General features: G+C 42.6%; 1 long non-coding RNA gene across 1 annotated transcript in view; it reads right to left on the bottom strand.

Annotated features, from left to right (window-relative positions):
- Positions 1-2102: 2102 nt before the first annotated feature.
- Positions 2103-6000, bottom strand: part of LOC129383816 (uncharacterized) — a 139147-nt gene continuing 135249 nt past the window's right edge. The window contains exon 3 of the long non-coding RNA XR_008611697.2: positions 2103-2141. This is a non-coding gene — a long non-coding RNA (uncharacterized lncRNA). The remainder of the gene's footprint in view (positions 2142-6000) is intronic.

The following is a 6000-nucleotide window of genomic DNA, read 5'->3' as shown; positions in this document are numbered from 1 at the left end:
TGGCCATCTTATCCGAAGCACCGGCCTCGTGTTATGAAAAGAAAAAAAAAGAAAGTAAAGAAAAAGAAAAATAAAACGGGAGAAAGGCGAAAGGTCGCCCTCGCTTACGTACCTGCAGATGCGCAACGATGCGCTTCAGACTCCTTTCTTTGCGGGATGGATAATAGTGTGGAATAGATGCTTTCTTCTTAAATGTGGCGGATATTCACACTGTGTAACCTGTGCAGTATTGCATGAAAAAGAAAAAAAAAGAGATTGCACGGAGCACACACACAGCTTTTACGGCACACACACGGACTTGATTAACGATGATATACCTTAGACGTGGCACGCAAGCAGCAGGAACCTTGATTCAGCAGACACTGGTGAACAATATATTGTGTGTAGATCAGTTACCTTCTTTTTAGCGATTTTGCTGTCGCCGATTTCGTCTGCGTTAGGTAGTATCGAGCAAAGCTGCGCGAAGCTAGTATCCCTCTGACAAATTGCATCTTGCGTTGCGACAGGAACGTGAAACAAGTGCCATCAGTTTTCCTTTTGCAGGCCCCAGTATTTCGCAGTCTTGCGCAGCCGCCATCTTTCAACACTTGTAAAACATTTTCGCGAACAGAAAAAAAGAAACAATTTTGCAAATTATCATGCAATATTAATAAAATCGTAGAACGAGCCCAAATTCTTGAAAGCTTACGAGAAATTCTCGAGCCTTGGGAGGTATAAATATTGCAATCGACGGTGGTCGCACCGCCAGTTGCACTGTATATATATGGGGGGTTTCTTCAAAGTTCAGAACGCAGGACGCGACGTAACTTAAGCAGGAAAAAGACGACGAACTTTTTGGAAGACTTTTTTACTAAACGTTTTCCGCTAGTGGAGCAGCCTTAGAGTACAGCACACACACACACACACACACACACACACACACACACACACACACACACACACACACACACACACACACACACACACACACACACACACACACACACACACACACACACACACACACACACACAGCCAAGGAATCCAAGTAAGTTGTTGAGAAAATTAACTTCTTTATCTTATTTAAACTCAGAAAGAATAAGGAAAACAGAAATGAAATGAAGATGAAAGAGAATTACGAATCGATGTCAAATTACTGACCATTCGCAGTATTTTTGTCTGCTGTACGCCTAAGTATGACGTTGCGTCAAAGTGCATGTGTGTGAAGCACGGAGGAAGGATGGTGTGAAGTTTTGGGAAGCCGGTCAGGGTATATATATATATATATATATATATATATATATATATATATATACATACATATACTGCAGTTCACGGTGGTCTTTTTTTCCCCGAAAAGGCTGGACGTGTGTCGAGTGAGCTCCTGGACAACACTCTGCACTGCACTGCAGTGAAGGCGGCTTACATCATGCGGGACCTCAACGAGGTCGGAAATGATAACGCATTTCTGTCACATTTTCCGCGAAATCTCCACTCAATTTTTTTTGTTCGATAGGGGGCTCGGGCGAATATGTTGTAGTTATGACGTAGCGTTCACTTGTGACGCTGTTGTCGAACCGACGCTCCTCATCCTCCAAGCACGAGCGGAGTCTAACGGAGAAGCCGAGGAGAAGGGACGGTGATGCTGTATGTGCCGACGTGAAAGACGAATCGCTCATGAATGCTCACGATATTTGTGAAACAGCTAAACAAATAACCGCAAATCTTAAAATCTCCTATAACTCTAACGTGGCATTCTCTTTTAAACAGAACGAATTTATTAAACTTTGTTGTGCAGTTGCCCAATGCAAACCCGTCTTTGTCATGCAAAGATTGGTGTATGACGATCGGAAGTGAGCGGGGGCAATATATGACTTCCTCGTAAATTCGTTGTGTAAATTCGTTTCTTGCAAATTCTTCCTTGTAAATTCGTCTTTACCTGCTCTCTCTTTTTTCACGTATACTTTGCTTCCCCAACTCAGCTAAGATTGGAAAGCTCATGACTTCATCGTCAAAGTGTGCGTTTGTGTGTGGGAAGAGGGGGGAGCAGACCAATCATCTGGGCCAATCGCGAACGATAGCCGCGTGTTTATGATGATTGTGATTTCGACACCATGACACTTACCCAGACCGGGGGACTGGCCAGGAAGCGGCCGGCACACCTAAAATAAATAAGAAGAAATGAAGGAATAAAAGCCAGTGTAAGATTTCTAACGTTGCGTAGCACGGGTACTCGAGAAAATATGCGCATGCCACTTTCTTTCGCGCAATAGACGCAGGGATGAAATGGGCGAATTTTATAGCATTTGATTAAACGCATCACAAGAGCTTCGATTCACACAGATTCCAAAATGTGCGTTGGATCTGCATACATAAAAAACAAAAAAAGCTAGTCATTACTTGCAGGACTTATCTATGCTATGGTAAGTGGTGATGGCCGAATGGTTGAATAAACATCGAGCACACAGAATCAGTGGGCCTTTGATAATCGCTTCTCCTGGCCTAGTTTACCCGCAGTTTTTGTAAAGATGGCTTCTCCTCACCTTTACATATTTAGAGTTAAAAGCAGCTTCGAAGAATTCACAGTTGAGAATAACGCGAGAAGTGCGCCCTCAGCCTTTGTAAAGGTAGCTTCTTATCATAATGAGTACTATAAAGGTAAAAGCAGCTTGGAAGGGTGAATGAAAAAAGGTTTGCCCTAAGTTTTTGTGAAGGCAGCTTCTCCCCAGTATGAATAATATGAAGAGAAAAGCAGCTTCGAAGGGTTCGCGGGCGAATAGAAGCAGCAGAAGTGGACTCGAGGAGCATGCGAAGTAAGTCTGGCGAATTTCGCTGGCGATGAAAATGGTTTTTTTTTGCGTATTTATTGCTACGTCAATGCTAAGATACTTGAAGGGTGAAGTTACTGACTGTACTTGCGTTAGTGAGGCTTTAAGAAGTGTCGGGGCGGTTGAGACGAAAGTAAGCTGTCGGTCTTTAATTGACAAGTCTGACCTTATACATAAATATCTGTGTAATTAAAAAAAAACATGGTTATTATAGGCAAAACTTGGCAGTCCATTCTTTGTCGCTAATATCGGCGATGCTACGGTTAGTGACACGGAACAAAAATACGACGTATTCATCTGACAGTAGCACTGGGTCATACTCCCAGGACTACGTTTAGTACGTGTACGGCCACCGACATGGTTAAACCGAACAAGCGTTAAGCGGCTTTTTGCTTCTCCTGCGAAAGATGTTAGAGGTTTATGGTTGGGGTGCCCAGATAGTGGCAGCCTAATGTGTATCTCTTCCAAAACATATGAAGTTTGCGCCTTCCGGTCGTTGTTTATTAAACTGCTATATATATATATATGCGCGTCTGCATTGTTTGAGTTAAATTTCAATTTATATACTGAATTCAATTACTCAATTCGTAGAACATCGCAGGCATCATGCGAAAAATGTGGGTTCAGCTGTTTTTCTGTTTTCTATTTTTCTGTTTCTGTTTTTCAACAATTGTTTGAAATGTCCTTTTATTAAGAAAACTAAGCTAGCGGCAAATTTATTTATCGCTCATTATTATTATTTATTTATCCACATTTAAGTTGGAAGAATCGCTTGTTTCGCGTATGCTTCGTCTGGCTTCATTTTATGTTGGTTTCGCACGGTTTTTACTAAATGATCGACTTGTTGGTTCATCTGACTCTTCCTCATGCGTTGCAAACCTTAATCCTTTTTTAAAATCTACTTTCTCTACAGTTCGTCTCGAAAAAAAAAAAGCATGACGCAAGAAGCACCAATATTCGGAAGAAAAAAAAAAAGGAAAATTTATAGTAGGGGCATGGGCACACTACTTTGGATTAGGATCAGGATTTGGATCGAGACGGCAAGTTTAAACGTGTGAGCTCGGAAATGCAGGTCAATTCTAATACAAATTTACAAAGGGGAAAGCCGACGCATTGTTTATCCTATATTGTCAAAAAATATATCTCGGCTAATTCTTTAGCAATTGTATTTCGGCTTTGTCCTCGCTTTCACAATCCTAATTTCTTGCAGAAGCTCACACGTGCATTCCTTAAAGTGACTGCTCATGCTCTCTCAGTTGAGAGTGCAGCGCTCTGTCCTCGCTTTACACTCCATCCAGGCACTCAGCGCGGTCCTCAGCAATGAAGAGTGCGGAGGGGCTCAGTCACCTCCTCACTTTCAGCCACCGCAAATGTTTTGATCTCCCTCGTTTCAAGAACACCTGCAAAGCCTCTGCCCCAGGGAGATAAGTGGGTACGCAATCAGAGGAACGAACGCCCCGCTGTTATACTTACGCCGGTCCGGAGTTATACAAGTTATTTGACCTTTCGACATTCAATAAGTTTTTGATTAAATTCAGGGTTTTTCGGGTGTCCAAACCACGATCTTATTATGAACCACGCCACTGGAGCGGGGGACGCCTTGATTAAGTTTGACCACCAGGCTTTGTTCAACGTGCACCCGAATGTATGTACACGAGCGTTTTTTTTTTAATTTCGACCCATCCAAATGCGGTCGCCGCAACTGACGAATTCGAACTTAGCAGTGCAACGTTACAGCAACTAAGCGGTCACGGCGCGTTTTCGTCATTCAGCTGGGGCTTGATGAGTTAGTTCCCTATCCCTAGCTTTTCTTTAATATTACTGTCTTCTTTTTGTATTGTTCTCCTAGTGTCCATTCAAGAACCTTATATGAAGTAGTGATTCCTACATGTGTAGTAAGGTCGACAGTCTCGGCTTTCATAAAACAAGTTCTCTCTCTGCGTCCTCCTCCATTGCACACAGGCCCTGTCCTTAATTGTGCGTTCAATGCAACTTCTTTCTTTTTCCACTCGCATCAGTCTTCAAGCAACGTTTTGTTACGTTTCCTATCAGCGCTCGCTCGCTATAAGCCCGGATCTTTTCCGTTTCCTTATACCGGTGTCGCCTCCGTTCGCTAATGCTCCCTACGTTCTCGCCCTTGCAGCTCCCAATGCTGCCATCTCTGCTGCTCTGATACCGACGGGTCGGCACCTGACCTCTAAACGTGCCTAATGCCTTCGGTAACGACAACGACCGCAGACAGTTCCTGACCTAGTTAGCTAGTCCCCCGAGGGCGCCCCAACAGTTCTGCGTGAGCATTTGCTTCTGGTGAGTTGTCTCCCCGCTTTGTATAATTCGGTTCCTCGCACGTTCCACCCTTGCTCTCATGACGACACTGGTGCACCCGTCTCGTTAGTCGAGGCTTTTCGCTGCTTGTTAGTGCACTCTCAGAGTAGCGTAGATACAAATAAAATACAGAAAGCATTTCCTTTGCGCGCGCTCTGCGTGATCATGGTTCATGATTAAAAACGTAGGAGAGTGCCCATGGCATGGTTTTCTAATTTTTTTTCCTACCACACTGCCGCAGCTCCAACAAGCTTGTGTATTGTTTCAGTGTAAGCTTCAATCAATCAATCAATCAATCAATCAATCAATCAATCAATCAATCAATCAATCAATCAATCAATCAATCAATCAATCAATCAATCAATCAATCAATCAATCAATCAATCAATCAATCAATCAATCAATCAATCAATCTTTAAGACAAGATTACATGTCTTAATCACCGAATTATTTTAATCCAAGCTTAATCAGTAAAATAAATAAATAAATAAATTAATAAATAAATAAATAAATAAATAAATAAATCTATCCATCAATGCAGTCAGCGCATAAGCAGTGGCGGTAGCTATACAAGGTTTATATATGCACTGTCTTGTTTCGTTGCGCATACCTTACCGCCTCTCTCGAATATATTAGTGATACACTTTCGACTCCCCAGCGCGGATATCACCGACGCAGAGCATGACGCACTTTCGCGCATAAAAGAAAAAAAACCTATTTACACGGTGGGATCGCAAGCATGTGCTTCAGTGAAGGAAACAGAAAAAAAAAAAGAAACGCGTTTCTCGCTCTTCACACAAGCGAGATATTCCCGTAGGCCTCGTCGAATGCGTCAGGTGTAAACTCAGGGAAGTTTTTTTTTTTTTTT

The sequence above is a fragment of the Dermacentor andersoni genome, chromosome 9 (assembly GCF_023375885.2).
Source record: "Dermacentor andersoni chromosome 9, qqDerAnde1_hic_scaffold, whole genome shotgun sequence".
In the NCBI taxonomy this organism is placed as follows: Eukaryota; Metazoa; Arthropoda; class Arachnida; order Ixodida; family Ixodidae; genus Dermacentor; species Dermacentor andersoni.
This window is presented reverse-complemented; position numbering and strand designations above follow the sequence as displayed.